The following is a 19846-nucleotide window of genomic DNA, read 5'->3' as shown; positions in this document are numbered from 1 at the left end:
AAACCTTGGCTCACAAATCATGCAAAGATTTGTTGACAATCTTTTTTCTGATATAAAATATCAGTATCTATTTCCATATGTGGATGATCTTTTGATTTATAGTCCTGATTTTGACACTCATATTAAACATCTTCGTGAAGTACTCTCTCGGTTACGTTCTGTTAATCTTACCGTCAATCCTTCTAAAATTATTTTAGCACAGACTTCCATTAAATTTTTGGGCCATATTCTGTCCAATAATGGCATTTCTGTTGATCCGGATCGGGTTTCTGCAGTTGATCGCATTCCTCCACCGAAAAATTTGAAGCACTTGCGAACATTCTTAGGTATGGTTGGTTTTTATAGTAAATTTATCCCTCACTATTCTCGCATATCTGAGCCACTTAATTTACTTAAACGAAAAGGCATGAAATTTCACTGGGGAGAACAGCAACAAACTGCATTTATTTCTCTCAAATCTGCCTTAACCAAAGCCCCTGTTCTTCAAATACCTGACTTTGATTTACCCTTTGAAGTTTTTACGGACGCCTCTGACGTTGCGGTTGGAGGAGTCTTACATCAAAACCGAGACGGTAAACTTCTTCCTATTGCTTATTTTAGTCGCTTGCTCTCGCCTACTGAACGTAAGTATTCTGTTTATGAAAGGGAAGCATTAGCGTTAATCCTCACTATTGAGCATTTTTCGGAATACCTTGACCATCGGCAATTTCTTGTTCAAACTGATAATCAGGCCTTATCCTGGCTACTCAACAATGCCCCTAAAATAGGCAGGACCGGTCGATGGCTGCTCCGCCTTTCTCGTTTTAAGTTTTCTGTAAAATTCGTTTCAGGTTATCAAAATTCAGTCGCTGATGCTCTTTCTCGCCTTTTTGACCAATCTCCCTCTTCAACTTTAGATCAACTTCCTTCTTATGAAATCAATGCGATTTCTTCTCTTATTGATTTTCCATTATCTTTTGACTCGTGTCATCAGCATCAATCTACCGATTCTTACTGTAAAGATATTAAGATTTCTCTTTCTGCTACTAACTATGACGGACCTTTCCGGATCCATAATGAATTGCTGGTTTTTAAACCAACTCCAAAATCAACCCCTAGAGTAGTCATTCCTTCCCCTTTACGTTCGATGCTGTTTCAGTATTATCATGGATCTCCTACAGGGGGACACTTTGGGCGCGCTAAAACTTATTCTCGGTTGGCATCTCAATTCTTTTGGCCCAATATGCGTAAGGATGTCTTCACTTGGGTTAAATCTTGTACTTTATGCCAAAAACACAAACCCCGGAACGCATTGTCCTTTGGTGCTCATTTCGCCACACCTTCTACTTATCCTGCTGAGAGGTATTATATTGATGTTGTCGGACCTATCACTAAATCCTCCCACGGCAATGCATATATTTTTACTCTGCTTGATGGTTTCTCTAAATTTTTGATTTTGCGTCCGTTGCGTACGCTTTCTGCTCAGACTATTATTCGGCTTTTGAATGACCAAATTTTCCCTATTATTGGTCTACCGAAATACCTAGTTTCGGATAACGCTACCATTTTTACCTCACAATCCTTTTACAACTTTTGCTTTATGAATGGTATTAACAAGGTCTTTACCTCCCCCTACCATCCTCAAGCCAATCTCGTCGAACGATATCATAGAAATTTGAAAGTTCTATTGTCCATTTTTCATTCCGAAGATCAACGCCATTGGGATTCTGAATTACCTGCCTTTGCCCTAGCACTTAATTCTGCCATCAATAACTCCACCTCTTTTTCCCCGGCGAAATTGTTTTTGGGTAGAGATTTGCAAACTCCTTTGGATTTAACATGGGATCTACCTTCTTTGCTCCTTTGCCCCCCTAATCAAGTCACTCAAGCGGAGTGGAAAAGGGCCTTAACTAAATTGCACCAGGCACGGGAGGTCCATCGACGGGTTCACGACCGTGGGCACCGTCCATCAAAATTTAAACTTTTAGATAAAGTACTGTTAAAGAATCATCCTCAAAGTTCCGCGAATGATCATATATCTGCTAAACTTTGCCCACGTTGGACAGGCCCTTTTTCAATCATTCACTTCTCTACTCCGGCTTCTGTTTTATTACAGGATGCAAATGATCCTTCCATTGTTAAAAAGGCCCATGTTTCGCAGTTGAAACAGTATTTTCAGTAATTTCTTTCTTTTTCTTTTCTCTTTTGCTCTACCCAGTGACCCTTCAACCCCACCCGGGTCAACTGGACTCTCCCATCTTGGTGAACATTGGGGAATGTTCCCCTTCTTTTTTTTTATTTTATATTATGTATGTTAAATACCCTAGACCATACTGTGTTTGTTTATTGTAAATTTTTAATACCCCCCCCCTTCCCTTCCTTGTGCCTTTATTATGTTTATTTAAACTTTGTTTCTTGCCGAGTCTGCTTTTGTTCCAGCTCCTCTTTTTCTTCCTTCCTCTTCGCCCGTCGCCATTCGTCGGGTCCATCTTGATTTCCGGAATCCTTCGGATTCCTGGCCGGCGGGGGAATATGTAACGATCACTCACCTATTTTCGGCTACCGTCATCTGGAACTTCATCTATGTTCATATACTCGCCGATACTTCATTCATCTAACCGGCCTTGGACCTTCTCTGCTGCCGCGCCGTGCATCCGTCCTGGTGAACTGCTAACTACACACTGAGTCTCCTCTGCGTTACGTCATCTGCTACGTCAGTGTCCGATATTTCTCGACGTTTTGTGTACTTTTTTCCGGAACTTTCTGCAGCGGTATAAAGGCTTCCCCCACATACTCGGTCTTCAGTCCAGCACTGATTCCGAGTGTGGTTGGAGGGTCGTCTGAGGACTTCCCAGTATTTGCTGGGAAGCTCCACTTCTTTTATTTGCTGCATTGGGTGAGCAACAGAGTATTTATTTTATAATTACCACTATTATTCTCCTCCTATGGATTTTGGAGTTATCTTCATTGTTGTGGCCGGTTTTCTTTTAAGTATGATATGAGTGATATTTTTTTCTTAACAAATGAACATTGAGTAATATCCAATTTCAAGAGTTGGTGAGTGATTGAACTTGTGGCCTGGACGGTACAACTTATCACATAAAACTGTTCCTGCATTTGGCAATGTTTATACTCAGGCGACTCCCATTATTGTGATCCCCGTCCTTGGTCCTTCCCGTGCCTTTCTTCTCTCTTTGTTTACCTTTTTGGAAATTTGTGTCCATATTTTCCGAGGCTTTATAGGTTACCGCGTTCATTTGATTAGTCAAATATTATAATTTGTAAATGGTCTAGGGATTCTATTCTAATGTACGTCATTCACGATGAGTGTTTTCTTTTGTGTGTGTCAGGTTACAAAATTGAGTTGTAAAATTTAAAATTGATTTCCTTTGTAGAAACAATATACTGTTTTGATTAACTTTTTTTCTTCTTCTTATTACATCCACTAACCTCCAATTGGTCCCAGCTCTTTTCTCCTTGAACGTCTTGTCAAAGAATCTTAATCAACCTATACGTTGTTGCTATAAATCGTCACAACACGAAGGAGATATATTAAACTAGCATCACTAAGGTGCTTCAACATCTGGTTATGGATGTTGTCCGGTCCAGGAGACGTGTCCTTGCAAAGCGCTAACGCGCTGCGGAGTTCCCACTCCGTAAAGGGCACGTTGTAGTCCTCTGAAGCTTGGGTGGCAAAACTAAGGTGATGACGTTCTGCCTCCCGCTCCAGAGGGAGGAAATCAGGTTTGTAATTACCGGAGCCAGAGACATCCGCGAAATGACAAGCGAGATGATTGGCAATCGCGAGGGGATCAGTGGCGACACTGCCTGCAATGGAAATTCCCGGTACAGCAGATGATCCTTGAATACCCGAAATTCGTCGAAGTTTCGTCCACACTTGTGATGATGGAGTATGTGACGTCATGGACGACACATATCTCTCCCATGAAGCCTTCTTACTTTGTCGAATAAGAACTCGCGCCTGAGCGCGGAGTTTCTTAAATGTTACCAAATTGGCCACAGAAGGCTGTCGACGGTAACGTTTATGAGCGCGACGGCGTTCTTTGATGGCTGCTGCTATTTCATCGTTCCACCAAGGAACGAGTTTTCGCCGAGGAGCCCCCGAGAAAAACGGAATGGACTCCTCAGCAGCAGCAAGAATAACTTGGGTGATGTAAGTTATTTCCTCGCCGACGGTCCGCCTGACATCATCGTGAAAGACAGCTAGTGATGTGTACTTTGGCCAATCAGCATGTTTAAGAATCCATCGAGGGGGAGCCTCGACGGGTTTGTGTTTCAACAAAGTAAGAATGATGGGAAAATGGTCACTGTCACAGAGATCATCGTGTGCATTCCACCGAAACAGTGGAACCAACGTCCGGCTGCATAGACTTACGTCTATGCGAGAGTATGTGCCGTAACGTACACTAAAGTGTGTTGGTTCCCCTGTGTTCAAAATACATAAATCCAGATCTGTTAGAAGTGTTTCCAGCTCTCTTCTTCGGGGACAAGGTGTCTCAGAGCCCCATATGGGGAGATGGGCTTTAAAATCGCCCAATAAGAGGAAGGGTGGTGGAAGCTGATCTATAAGATCAGCGACATCATTGATGTTCAGATGCTGGCCTGGTGGAAGATAAACATTACCCACTGTTGCTATGACAGGCAGCGAGACGCAAACAGCTACAGCCTCAAGAGAGGTTCTTAATGGAACCTCTTCGCTGTAGCTATCAGAACGTACAAAAATGCCGACGCCTCCGGAAGCCCGGTGAGCATAGTATCGTTCTGTCGAGTATAGTTTGAAATGCCTCAAGACCGTATGATGACCAGGTCTGAAATTGGTCTCCTGAATACAGACTATACTCGCTGCGTACTCACTAATAAGCTGACGTAACTCAGCAAGATGCCTGTCATAACCGTTACAATTCCACTGTAACAGTGCCATAGTGTGGACGATATAAGTAGTGTTAGGTTATGAGCAATAAAATGCTCACAAACCTAAAGACTATCAACATGTACATCCGGAGATGTAGTGGACAGCGCGACATCCATCTCGTCGTCAACAGACGGCGGGGATGCCGCCCAGAACTTCGACGTTATTCGGGGGCGAAGGGGTCCCCTACGAGGAGAGCGCGCAGGTTTCGGATCAGGAGTACCGCCCGGCGCAGACTCATACCCCCCAGACGGGGGGCATGACTTCTTCGCAGGGGAAGTCCGAGAGCACTCAGGACGGGCGCTCTTCTACCCCTTTTTCTTTTCTAGTTGAGACGGGCTGGGAGATGGTTTCCCAGCCCTGGTCGACAAAGCCGCCTCCGCCGGCTGGGGCACGACTTCGTCGACCTCCTAGGGGGGGGGAGACTTAGTCTTCCCCCCCTGCGGTGTCGGCTGGGGACTGCCAGCCTGCACAGACTTCTGATTGGTCGAAGGTGGGGTGGTCCCCCCCTTCGAGCTTTTACGTCGCTGGGAGCAGCAACAGTCGCCTTGGGCGCAGCGATCAGCACAGGTGACGATGTTGAAAATGATGAACCTGGAAGACTCTGAGCTATCATGCTGTAGTCGAGTGTACGGGCAGGTGTATTCGTGGAATTAAACTTACGGCGCGCTTCCTGGTAGGAAAGAACATGCAGGGTCTTGATCTCCTGGATCTTCTTCTTACTCAGGTATATCGGACAGTTCCGATCCCGAGGAGAATGAAAACCGGAGCAGTTAGTGCACTTGTATGGTGTTGTGCACTCCTCCGCGCCGTGAGCTACTCGTCCACATGTACCACATACAGCCTGATTCGAACAGCGAGATACCATATGTCTGAATCGCTGACATTGATAGCATCGCATAGGAGGCGGGATGTACGGCCTCACATCGCAACGATAAGTTGTTACCTTGACTTTCTCTGGTAACAATGACAACTTGAAAGAGACAATGAAGGCACCAGTGGCAACGTCTTCACCGTTGACCTTGCGCGTAATGCGCCGGACGTGTGTCACGCCACGGTTCTTCATGTCTTCCATCAACTCGTCGTCAGTGTTCAAAATAAGGTCGCGGTGAAAGATGACTCCGCGAACCAGGTTCAAGGACTTATGCTCCTCCACTTTGACGGGGATTTCGCCAAAGTGGTCGCACTTAAGCAGCTGATCAGCTTGCAGTGCTGTGCGAGTCTTCATAAGCAAACTACCGTTGCGCATTTTCTTAAGGTCCTCAAGTTCGCCGTAAACGCCTACGATGTGCCGACTAAAAAGAATCGACTTCACCAGCTTAAAATCATGCCCATCGGTTCTGGTAGCGACCAGAAACCTAGGGAAGCTGGATCCCCTTCCTTCACGCTGCGCATGTTCCCAGGGAGTTGAACCTCTCAGGGAAGCAAAAGTTAAAGACTTAGGCGGAGGACCACCTTGAGAAGGACGACTTCGTCTGGAAGCCATTCCCGATAGCATCCTCCCCGAATGCCACCCACTCCGATCAGCGGTCTCTGTAGCCGAACCAAGCAGCCAAGGCAATACCCACCTCGTCGTAGCAGGTACTGCCCGGGGTCCGATGTTGGACGATGCCTAATACGGGATGACTGAGGCAATGAGCACTAGGGCTCCCTTCCTCCAGTCACCCGCAATAGCATGTACCCCATAGCGTGTACAGAGCACTAAATATAGAGAAAAAAATTAAAAATAATTAATAACAATATGTCCTTCTGGCATTCGGCTGTGCGGAAACCTGTGTTGTCAGGCGGATACCACTGCCAAGGTACATGGCGCTCCCACCACGCAATGGTCCTGGGTGGACAGTTGCGGGCTTTTGGGCGTAATCGCACACGTAAGAGGCCCCTCTCCGGGCAGCACGCACATCAAAATTTGGAATGGTCTACATCTGACCCTCGGAAAAAATAATAAAAAAATAAAGAGGGGACCATGGCCACATGACCCTTTAAGTCGCCTTCTACGACAGGCAGGGATTACCTGTGAATGTACTCGACCCCTCCCATCCACAGGAGGTCCAACACATTATACCAAACCGCAATCTATGTCCGCGCCTAGGTCGCCCCTTTTAGTCGACTTTTACGACAGGCAGGGGGTACCGCGGGTGTATTCTACATGTGTGTCCCCACCCGCAGGAGGTAGTGTGTTTGGTCCGCGAGAGGTATTTTATTTCCCTCAAGTCCGCCGGCAAGCCGGTTAGGACCCCCCTATCCGCCACCTGGGACGCGCCACGTGGGAGTATCACCTCTCCCCCTGCTACGCCTTCGTAGCAGGTTCGTGGCCCAAGGCGACTGTTGCTGCTCCCAGCGACGTCGCAAAGAGTCAAAGCTCGAGGGGGGGAACACCCCACCTTCGACCAACCAGAAGTCTGTGCAGGCTGGCAGTTCCCAGCCGGCACAGCATGGGGGGAAGACTAAGTCTCCCCCCCCCCTAGGAGTTCGACGAAAGTCGTGCCCCAGCCGGCGGAGGCGGCATCGTCGACCAGAGCTGGGAAACCATCTCCCAGCCCGTCTAAACTTGAAACGAAAAAGGGGAAGAAGAGCGCCCGTCCTGAGCGCTCTCGGACTTCCCCTGCGAAGGAGAAGTCATGCCCTCCACCTGGGGGATATGAATCTGCGCCGGGAGGCACTCCTGCTCCCAAACCTGCGCGCTCTCCTCGTAGGGGACCCCCACGCGCCCGAAAAGCGTCGAAGTTCTGGGCGGCACCCCTGCCATCTTTTGATGACGGGATGGATGTCGCGCTGTCCTCTACATCTACGGATGTAGAACTAGATAGTGTTTAGGCTTACGAGCATTTTGTCGCTCATAACCTAACACTCCTTTTATAGTCCACACTATGGCACTGTTACAGTGGAATTGTAACGGTTATGACAGGCATCTTGCTGAGTTACGTCGGCTTATTAGTGAGTACGCAGCGAGTATAGTCTGTATTCAGGAGACCAATTTCAGACCTGGTCATCATACGGTCTTGAGGAATTTCAAACTATACTCGACAGAACGATACTATGCTCACCGGGCTTCCGGAGGCGTTGGCATTTTTGTACGTTCTGATAGCTACAGCGAAGAGGTTCCATTAAGAACCCCTCTTGAGGCTTTAGCTGTTCGCGTCTCGCTGCCTGTCATAGCAACAGTGTGTAATGTTTATCTTCCACCAGGCCAGCATCTGAACATCAATGATGTCGCTGATTTATAGATCAGCTTCCACCACCCTTCCTCCTATTGGGCGATTTTAACGCCCATCACCCCATATGGGGCTGTGAGACGCCTTGTCCCCGAGGAAGAGAGCTGGAAACACTTCTAACAGATCTGGATTTATGTATTATGAACACAGGGGAACCAACTCACTTTAGTGTACGTTACGGCACATACTCTCGCATAGACGTTAGTCTATGCAGCCGAACGTTGTTTCCACTGTTTCGGTGGAATGCACACGATGATCTCTGTGACAGTGACCATTTTCCCATCATTCTTACTTTGTTGAAACATAAACCCGTCGAGGCTCCACCTCGATGGATTCTTAAACATGCTGATTGGCCAAAGTACACATCACTAGCTGTCTTTAACGATGATGTCACGCGGACCGTCGGCGAGGAAATAACTTACGTCACCCAAGTTATTCTTGCTGCTGCTGCTGCTGATGAGTCCATTCCGTTTTTCTCGGGGGCTCCTCGCCGAAAACTCGTTCCTTGGTGGAACGATGAAATAGCAGCAGCCATCAAAGAACGCCGTCGCGCTCAGAAACGTTACCGTCGACAGCCTACTGTGGCCAACTTGGTAACATTTAAGAAACTCCGCGCTAAGGCGCGAGTTCTTATTCGACAAAGTAAGAAGGCTTCATGGGAGAGATATGTGTCGTCCATGACGTCACATACTCCATCATCTCAAGTGTGGAATAAACTTCGACGAATTTCGGGTATTCAAGGATCATCTTCTGTACCGGGAATTTCCATTGCTGGCAGTGTCGCCACTGATCCCCTCGCGATTGCTAATCATGTCGCTTGTCATTTCGCGGATGTCGCTGGCTCCGGGAATTACAAACCTGATTTCCTCCCTCTGAAGCGGGAGGCAGAACGTCATCACCTTAGTTTTGCCACCCAAGCTTCAGAGGACTACAACGTGCCCTTTACGGAGTGGGAACTCCGCAGCGCCTTAGTGCTTTGCAAGGACACGTCTCCTGGACCGGACAACATCCATAACCAGATGTTGAAACACCTTAGTGATGCTAGTTTACTATATCTCCTTCGTGTGTTCAACCGAATCTGGACAGAGGGTGATTTTCCGTCTCAGTGGCGAGAGGGCATAGTCATCCCTGTCCTCAAGCCTGACAAAGATCCTAAGTATGCAGGAAGTTACAGACCGACTTGTCTTACAAATTGCCTGTGTAAGCTATTTGAGAGGATGGTAAATTGCAGACTCGTGTGGTGTCTGGAGAAACAAGGACTCTTGTCCGAGTACCAATGTGGATTTCGAGCCGCTCGATCCACCACAGACCACTTGGTACGCCTGGGGAGCTCTATCCAGGATGTATTTCTCCGCAAACAGCACTTGGTAGCTGTTTTCTTTGACTTGGAGAAGGCCTACGACACCACCTTGCGATATGGCATCCTTTCAGTCCTGCATCAATGGAGATTCCAAGGTAACTTGCCGGTATTTATTGCGAATTTTTTGTCCCTCCGTCTATTCCGTGTTCGAGTAGGTAGGACATATTCGCAATACCACGTTCAAGAAAATGGAGTCCCACAGGGATCGGTTCTTAGTGTCATTCTGTTCGCGATTGCCATAAACGGTATTGTCGCTGCTGCTGGTCCAGCCGTAATACCGTCCCTATATGTGGATGGTTTTGCTCTGCACTATAGCTCGTGCAGTATGGCAGTCGCAGAGCGACAGTTACAGCAAGCTATTAGGAGGGTGGAGAAGTGGACCTTAGAACATGGCTTTCGGTTTTCTGCCGCAAAGACCTCCGTTGTCCACTTTTGTCGTCAACGTACTCTTCACCCTCATCCTGAGCTTTATCTAGGAAATGTCGTTCTTCCAGTTGTTGACACCTACCGATTTCTTGGGCTCCTTTTTGACAGTAAATTATCCTGGGAGCCACACGTGCGGGAGCTAAAAGTGCAATGCACCAAGAGGCTTAACCTCTTGAAGTTTCTTAGCAGCACTAACTTTATCCCGGTTAGACTACGGCAGTGCAGCATAAAACCATGCGTTCTTGCGAAGCTGAACAGTATCCACCACAGCGGGGTTAGGTTGGCGACGGGAGCTTTTCGTACTAGCCCCATCAGTAGCCTGCTCGCTGAGTCTGGTGTGCCGCCTTTACACCTGAGGCGCCATCAACTACTACTTACGTATGCTGCAAATTTGCGACAGATGCCACTTCATCCGAGCTATCCCTGCGTGTTCAACAATGGCAACCGTTTGTTGTACGTTGCTCATCCTCGTGCGATGCGGCTGATTGGGATACGCTTGGATAACAGTTATGAATTGTTTGACGTACCTTCGATTCCTTGCCTTGTCAGACAACCAAGTGGGGTACCTCCGTGGGTTGTACGACGACCTGAAATCATCCTGGATTTGCACACTGGCCCGGAAGGAGACACGGACCTTTCGATTTATCGGAGGATCTACCTGTCCGTTCCTGGCCGCTACCCAGGTTCAGTCGTCGTTTACACGGATGGTTCAAGGACAGATACGAAGGTGGGCTGTGCGTTCGTTGTCGACAATGATCGGTTTTTTTTGCTCTCCCGGACACCTGTAGCGTGTACACGGCAGTGCTCTATGCTATCTGTGAGGCTCTGGGGTACCCAATAGACAATGAGCGCCGACATTTTCTTGTGTGTACTGACTCCTTGAGTTCGCTTCAGTCTATTGACACCTGTTTCCCTCGACACCCTCTGGTGCAGCGGATCCAGGACCTGCTAGCCGGGTGTTCGGATGCCGGCACCAGAATTACGTTACACTGCCCCCGTTGCCTTTCAAGGTTCCAGCAAGTGATATTCGCTCTCAGCTGAGACATCTGGTTATATCTCATTGGGAGATGGAGTGGCAGGCCATCCCACTTCCCAATAAGCTGAGAGCGATAAAAGGAACACCGGAGGTATGGAGGACTTCCCTCCGGGCTTCGCGGAGGGAAGCCGTGGTATTATGTCGCCTTCGGATCGGCCACGGTATCTTGACGTACTCCCATCTACTGAAAGGAGAACCCCCTCCGGTGTGTGCCTGCGGCGACCATCTTACCGTGGTACACATCCTTACGGAGTGCGTGGACCTGGTCGATCTGCGCCGTAGTATTAACCTTCCGAGTACTATCTCCCTTATCATGCGCGATGACGAGCAGTCAGCAGACCTCGTCATCCGCTTTATGAGGGATAGCGGTCTGTTTTATCGTGTGTGATGATGTCTTTTGTCCTAGTGTTGTTTATGTCAGTTGCGCTTTTATCTCATTGACTTCATTTTGGTTTGTATTGCGCATTTTAATGTGTTATTTGAACGTCTAACGTAAATTATGTGTTAATGTCTGTATTACTGGGCGATGCCTTATTCCTTCGGTTTCCTGTACTTCCTCTTATTTTAATAGAACATAAGGCATTGCGTATTAGATCCATTGACTGTTTTAATCTCACCCTCATTTTTCGTCATCACCATTCGTTTGAACTCTAGTCAGTGGATACTTTTTAAAATTTTAACTTCATGTCTCATAACATCCATTTCGTTCCATTAGGGGCCGATGACCTTCGATGTTAGGCCCCTTAAAACAACAAGCATCATCATCATCACCTATCATCACGACGATCATTCTAGGTGGGATACGTCCCTGCATTGGTTAGCTTTTGCTTTGAATTCGGCGGTTCATGAATCTCATAAGTGTACTCCAGCTTCTTTGATGTTTAAGTTCGTTCGCAACAAGCCGCTCTCTAACCTTTGGTCTCTTAATGATATTCTACCTGAGACAATGGATCCAGATAATATTAGAGATCTTTGGAAGAAGGCCAAGGCCAATCTTAAAATTTCTCATGAAAAGGTTAGGGTAAGATATGATCGTGGACGGAGGCCCACCAATTTAGATGTAGGAGACCAAGTTATGGTCAAGAATTTTGTTCCCGCGGGCAAGCTTGCCCCCAGATTTCGTGGGCCGTGCATCATTTTTGGTTTCCTTACCCCGGTGACGTTGTTGCTAAGTAATCCAGCCACCGAGAGGATATTTAGGGTTCACCTATCGCAGGTGAAACCTGTGTAATTTCCGTGCTAACTTGGTCCTTATAATTTTGTAAAAATCCTGAATATTATTTTTAATATCATTTTAAGGCCTTTTGTCCCTTATTGTTTTACATTTTGTTGAATCTGCCTTGTATAAATTGTGTGAAACCTTCCCTGAGGTTACTCTGCTGTCCTCTCTGTAAGGCCATTACCAAGCACCCGTCTCCTGCTAAACCACACCAGTGGCTAATTTAAATGAAATAAAAACTTCCGCGTCGCTGGCCCCTCAGCCTCACCACAAAGACTGTAGCCTAAGAACATTATGGTCCAACAAAATTCTGCCGCCGAGATCTTAATGTTTCAGTGCCCCCGCAGCCGTGCGCCACTGTACCGCCACTGAGGTGGGGTACGGGCCCGCTCCACTCCAGTGAGGTCAACAAATGTACGGCGAGTCGGAGCCCTCCTTCCGGCCAAGGCTGATGTGCGGCGTACCACCTCCAAACTGCCCGCGGACTGTAAACAATCGTCGCGTGTGCGGCGTGCTTCACCACCACTACCCCTCTCATAGCGGGAGAGGTGTATCTCAGAGCACTTGAGGGGTCCGAGCGGCCTCCTCTGGACACTAGCAACGGCGGCTGCTCTGGCCGTCAAACTTAATCAACAACTAATGTACTTATTCAGCTACATGGATATTCCATATCCACAATTACTGCGTTTTTGGATTCAACATCAACATCTGGTGGACTTTGAAAAAAAAAATTTTCTTCTTTCAAGAATTAAGTTTTCCTTTGGAATTCAATTACTACAACCATAGAGACCTTTCATCAAAAACTACTAAAAAAGAAATTAAAAAACTGGATTTTATTTAATCCCACTTATATCAAACTAAATTCTGATTTTCTCTTGTAAATTCTTCAACTCCTCAGCAAAAACTTGGACTTCTTTTTTTAAACAAACTTTTTGTTTTCTTCTGTGTCACCCCTTGGATGGACTTTTGGGGGGGAGGCCTGTACCGGGCGGTACACCTCCACACCGCGAATTCAAATATTGCGCCAGTTGAAACCTCTCTACAGGAGAAACTCTGAACTTTAAAAACTGAATCAACTCATAAGTTTCTCAGAAGATGTCACTACCGTAAATTTTATAATTACGAAGTTGTCAATACTGTGTGAATTCCAACTTGTTTTGTTTTCAGTTGATCAAGAATTGTGGGCATTCTCTTATACATGTCACTACTAAACAACTATGATCATGCACCCTGGTGCGAAGTGAAGGAACTTTTTTGAAGAAATTTTGTATTCATTTGTGAGTTGGCAATATTAATCTTTTCTTTCCGCCAGTTTTGAATTGCGCCAATCCAGAATTTCTGTAATTAATTTTTGACCAATCATGTCTTTCTTCTTCGATTTTGAGTGTACTGTCTACACTGACCAATAAAATTGAGTGGGTGTGGCTGTTTTATTCATGAAAGGTCTCGAATTTTCCCCGAGGGTATAAAAACTGCTGATTTTCTTGTCTCTCGGCCACTTCATCTACTTCTAACCTAGTGTATGGACATGTAGCATGAGGCGGTAAGCGCCTCTTTCATCAGGGAGCAGCTCTTCAATAAGGTAATGCCCATTTAACATCTTTATTTATTGCTAGCTCAACAGTTTAACCCTCAGGAAATGTCCGAATCCCTTGACAATGTAAAGTATTTTTCGGCATGTAATTTTCGCTGTTTGATGTAAAAACTTCATTAGATCTGTAACTGTAATTCGGGGATAGAGAGTGCTTAACCCTCTCGAGCTCCCCTTCAGATTGGTTTGAGGTGACTACGTTTGGTAACCGGTTTTCTTCCCTTCTGTAATACCTTAAAATTTTTCTTATACGAGCCACCTCCATAGTTTGGGAATAGCCCCTGTTTCATCGGCCTAGTGGCTCTTAGATTTTAAGAAGTTTCATGTATGAGCGCAAGTATACGCCTCCATTCATCTTTGTATTGTGGGCCGTTTACATAACCTGTTCTTTTCTGCTAGGGCCCAGTAGGTTGGGTACAAGATACCCCTGTTTCTTTGTAAGTTGTGCCTTGCGGGGAGTTAATAGTAAAGTCTGGTATGGCCTGTAATAGGCTCATAAAATTGAGAGCGGGTCAGCTCTTTTATTTGTGGTAAACGTGCCTCAGAGAGGCTTGATATTAAAAGTTGGGAGTAAGTGTTCCATGTATGAAGTGGATTTCTGCCATTTGGTATATATGTGTTGTGTGAGCTAAGAGCCCAGGAAATGTAAGGTGAGGGCTTGAAGCCAAAGTTCTGTTTATACAGCCAATCTTGTCTTTCCTACACTTAAATTGTTGTTACTGGTACCTTGTTACTTGTTGTTTCTTTTAAAAGAGAGAAAAATATAACCTTCGTTTCAGTTTTAAATTAACTTTGATTGTGTAGTTAGACCCATTCACCCCAACACCTTCTTTCACCTCTGCTGTTCCACAGATGCCCCGGAACAATTACTATTCTATGTAAGACCGAAGATAACAGCAGTTAAGTCTAAGTGACGATTCTGATACACGGTCAAGATAATATTTAATTATTGAACTTGGAATTCTATTTTGTATCTTTACGAGACGAAAATATCGCTGACTGCAAACAATGCGGTTGTGAAAATGAATTTTATTACTGTTACGGAGTTATCCGTGGTAGTTAGAGGTGAAAGAAGGCGCTGGGATGAATAGGTCTCAATCTACGAAATTAAAGTTAATTTAAAATTTAACAAGGTTATATTTTCTTTTCAAGATCAAGAAATAACAAATATAACATGTACTCAGTAGCCTAGCAACAAATCGAGAATGTACAATTACAGTTATTACAGGATTTGGGCTCCGATGACCAGACACACAATTCTTGAGCAATCAGCCCAACTTTACTTATATACAAGATTCCACCAAGGGGCAGAAAACCCCAATCATGCCCAGGAGCACTTGCTCCCCATTACACGGTAAAGCCTCCTCGAGGCACACAGAAACCAAATTTTAAGAAAGAGCAACTCGCTCTCAAAGTTCAAGCCCATGAAAGGCCACACCAAACTCCACATTCAAGCTGTCCTCCAACTACAATAACACAGGGGTAAAAAAATACCCAACCTACTGAGGCCTATTAAGTAAAGAAACAGGTCAATGACATGGCCCCAAAATACAAATTTGAGTGGAGGCGTACTGGCACTCCTAATACACTTTATTAAAACCTAATTTGGCCCTAGGCCGCTTATGCAAGGGCTAATCCCATTCTACGGAGGTGACACGATAGAAAACTTTATGACATTACGAGTAGAAGGGAAACTGTTATGAAAACGTAGTCACCTCAAAACAAAATGAATGGGAGCTCGAGAGGGTTAGGCACTCTCTATCGCAATTTGTAGTTTAAAGAGACAGAATTTATACCAAGAGTCTTTTACATTTTAGAGGAAAGTTGCATGGTAAAAGGTATCGAACCTGCCCCGACAGTTAAACTGCTGAGCTAGCAAGAAAAGAAGTTATTAAAAGGCCATTACCTTATTGAAGAACTGCTGCCCGACGAAAGAGGCGCTTCCCGCCCCCTGCTACATAATTTACACTATGATAGATGTTACAGGGACCCGAAAATCAGCAGTTTATATACCCTCGCGGAACATTCGAGACCTTTCATGAATGATAACACCCGCCCACAAGCATTTTATTGGACGGCCAAAAGATTACAAGTCAAAACTGAAGAAGACATCTAGGATTGGTGGAAAATTAATTACAAAAATTACTCATTGGTCGAATTCAAAACTGGCGGAAATAGAAGGGTTATACAGCCAACCTAAACAATGACTGAAAGAAATTTAACAAAGAACAAACTTATGCATACTAAAATTCTTCAAAAGAAGTTCTTTCACTTCGCACTAGGGTACACCGTTGTATTTCTTCAGTAGTGCCATCTAGAAGAGAATGTTCACACTTCTCACTACAGAGAAAACAAAAATAAATCGAAAAAGACACAGTTCAGAACTCTTCAAAATTTACAGATAGCGACATCTTCTGATAACCTTTAGAATTAACATGGTTGTTAGTGTTCAGGCTTCCTCCAGTAGAGGAGTTTCAACTGGCGCAAAGTTTAAATCAGCGGCGCGGAGGTGTACCGCCTGGTACAATTACAATGAGAGTTTAGCTTGCATAGATTGGTGAGAAGTTACTTCACTGGACAGTTCACGGTGATACCTATTTTGGAGGGTTGACATGGTGGGTCAGTTGGAGATTCACACTCGTTATGCCGTGAATATCGTGATGGTAGTGATTGTTGTTTACGGTCATATTACGCAATGTCAAACGAGATTTGAGTTTATATTTATTTACCGAACTTCACCGCATGTGTTTAGATTGTAATGAGTAATACATTAAACGATTCGAACATGTCGTTTAATATCGATATCATGCTTTATTGTAGGAAATAGACACAGATATATTTTCATATTCGAGTTCATTTTCGCAGCGAATTGCACTTTATATGTTACAGTTTGATGATGATGCTTGTTGTTTAAAGGGGCCTAACATCTAAGGTCATCGGCCCCTAATGGTACGAGATGGACAACATGATAAGATATAACGATTAAAATTTTAAAATGTATCCACTGACTGGAGATTAAAATAAACGGTGGTGAAAATTGATTATGAGATTAAAACAATCTGTGGATCTAATTCGCAATGCCTTATTTCCTATTAAAATTATAGACAATACAGGTGGCAATGGAATAAAATACAGTCAATAGGATAAAAGTGCAGTTAAGACAAATATACTAAGACAAAGGACATTATTACACACGATAATAAGGACCACTAACCCTCAAACGGATGATAAGGTCTGCTGACTGCTCATCATCATCTCGCAGGATGAGGGAGATGATACTCGGGAGTTTTACCCTACGGCGCGGACCGACCAGGTTCAAACACTCCGTAAGGATGTGTACCACGGTAAGATGATCGCCACAAGTACACACCGGAGGGCCCCTTTCAGTAAACAGGAGTGCGTTATTATACCGTGGCCGATCCGAAGACGACATAACACCACTGCTTCCATAGTACTCTGAAGCTTGAGTGGCAAAACTAAGGTGATGACGATCTGCCTCCCACTTCAGAGCGAGGAAGTCACGATGGTAATTCCCGGAGCCAGACACATCCACGAAATGGCTAGCTAGATGGTTAGCAATCAGTGACGATATTGCCTGCAATAGAAATTCCCGGTACAGACGATACTCGATACCTGGATACCCGAAATACGTCGAAGTTTAGTCCACACTTGAGAGGATGGAGTATGTGACGCCACAGACGACACTTATCTCTCCCACGAAGCTTTCTTACTTTGGCGAATAAGAACTCGCGTCTTAGCGTGGAGTATTTTAAATGTTGCCAAGTTGGCCACTGTAGGCTGTCTACGGTAGCGTATGTGAGCACAACGGCGTTCTTTGATAGCTGCTGCAAATTCTTCGTTACACCAAGAAACGAGTTTTCGGCGAGGAGCCCCTGCGATGGGTGGAATGGACTCGTCAGCAGCAGCAAGAGTAACTAGTGTTACGTAAGTTATTTCGCCGTCTATTGTCCGCCTGGTCTCGTCGTTAAAGACAGCTAGTGATGTGAACTTTGGCCAATCAGCGTGTTTAAAAATCTTTGTTTCAACAAAGTAAGAATAATGGGAAAACGGTCAGTGTCACAGCGATCATCGTGTGTATTACACCAAAACAGTGGGGCCAACGTCCGGCGCATAGATTTAAGTCTATGCGAGAATATCTGCCGTAACGTACACTGAAATGAGTTGGTTCACCTGTATTCAAAATACATAAATCCAGTTCTTAGTGATCTCTTCGCTGTAGGAATCAAAACGGACAAAAATGCCAATGCCACCCGAAGCCTGGTCAGAATAATGTCGTTCTGTCGAGTATAGCCGAAAATTTCTCAAGACCGTATGATGACCTGGTCTGTAATTGGTTTCCTGAATACAGACTATACTCGCCGAATACTCGCTAATGAGCTGGCACAGCTCAGCAAGATGTCTATCATAACCGTTACAATTCCACTGTAACAGTGTGTGTGTGTGTGTGTGTGTGTGTGTGTGTGTGTGTGTGTGTGTGTGTGTGTGTGTGTGTGTGTGTGTGTGTACTTCTGAAGTTTAAGTCAGAAGTAGCGAAATGCTACCTAACCCACATTCACATCCGCATCCGAAGATGGAGGTATATGCTCCTTCAATGTCGTGGTAGTCATATCATCATCATCATCATCATCATCATCATCATCAGGAAATGCACACGTTTCACTTTCATTGTGATCCATAAGAATGTGCGTAATTTCATCCGAACGTAACTTCTTACTGGGACCAGCCATCTTTCTCAAACAGTATTATACGCGAACCATTTCTTGAGCCCGATTTTTACGGGGTAAGGAGTAAGGAGGGAGCGCTGCCGGTTCCGGTTTTACTGTCAGCTGGATGGAAATGAAATCTGAATTGAATCGATAATATGATCGATCGATATGAATTTTCTAAACATTTATTATCTTACGCCAACACCTGTGTCACACATACATTATTTAACATTATACAACATTTCTCGATGCGAATCTTGTTCCTACCATGAATTATATAGTTTGGCTTTGCTGTGTAAACAACAACAGTACTAGTTCGTAAAGTGTACGCTAGATGTCGCACAGCGATGCATAAGCGATTCTTAGTTTGTGTTTCAAAGGTTGCCTATATGGATGCCGAAGATAACTGAGGTCTACTACGCAGGTCAGGGCTCAAGAAAAGGTTCGCTTATAGTATGTAAACATGAGTTGCTATTCCACGGAATACAGTGCACAGATAGTACAGAAGTGGTAAATAACCTAATGATAAAGATAGTACTGAGTTTACACTAGTAGGTGGCACCACATGCAGACACAGTAATTGTCATAGCAAAGAGATTAGTGAACAAAAACAGCTGCCGGGTGACACCCGAATTACGAATGCATACGGTTAAAGGGGCCTAACAGATAGGTTATCGGCTCTTAATGGTACGAGGTGAACGAAATGAAAATTAAAACTTCAAAATGTATCCACTGACTAGAATCTAAAACGTCAAACACAATGGCACCACTGATAGATAACACAAACCCATGGCGATTCCCACAATAGGGCACTACTCACAAGCAACGCAGACCCATCTTGTTCCTCACATAGTGGGACTAATCAAGGCGCCAGTATTTCCATGGTGTTCGTCACTTTGTGGAATTAATCACAGGCCACGTATACTCGTGGTGTTGCTCACATAGTGCTACTGATGATGATGATGATGCTTGTTGTTTAAAGGGGCCTAACAGCGAGGTCATCGGCCCCTAATGGTACGAAATGAAACGACAAAGTAAAAGTTCAAAATGATCCACTGAGCAAAATAAAAAAATGTCATGAAGAATGAATGAACGAATGAATGAATGAATGAACATGAATTTAAAACAATCAGTGGATCCGACTCAAAAAACTATCATAGTTTATAGTATTACTGACCAAGGGACCACTTCCAAAGCAAATCGAGGATGCTTGGTGTCAAAATGAGTCCAGAATACAAGTCAAAGGCCCCTCAGAATGATACTTATCGCTAGTATTGTAGAACCATGGTATCTGTCCTGTTGCGGTACTAATCAATGGTAGCAGAGACTTGCGGTATTCCACACATTATTGTACTACTCAATG

This window comes from Anabrus simplex, chromosome 4 (assembly GCF_040414725.1).
Source record: "Anabrus simplex isolate iqAnaSimp1 chromosome 4, ASM4041472v1, whole genome shotgun sequence".
NCBI classification, from domain to species: Eukaryota; Metazoa; Arthropoda; class Insecta; order Orthoptera; family Tettigoniidae; genus Anabrus; species Anabrus simplex.
The sequence above is the reverse complement of the archived record's forward strand: the minus strand, read 5'-3'. Positions refer to the sequence as shown.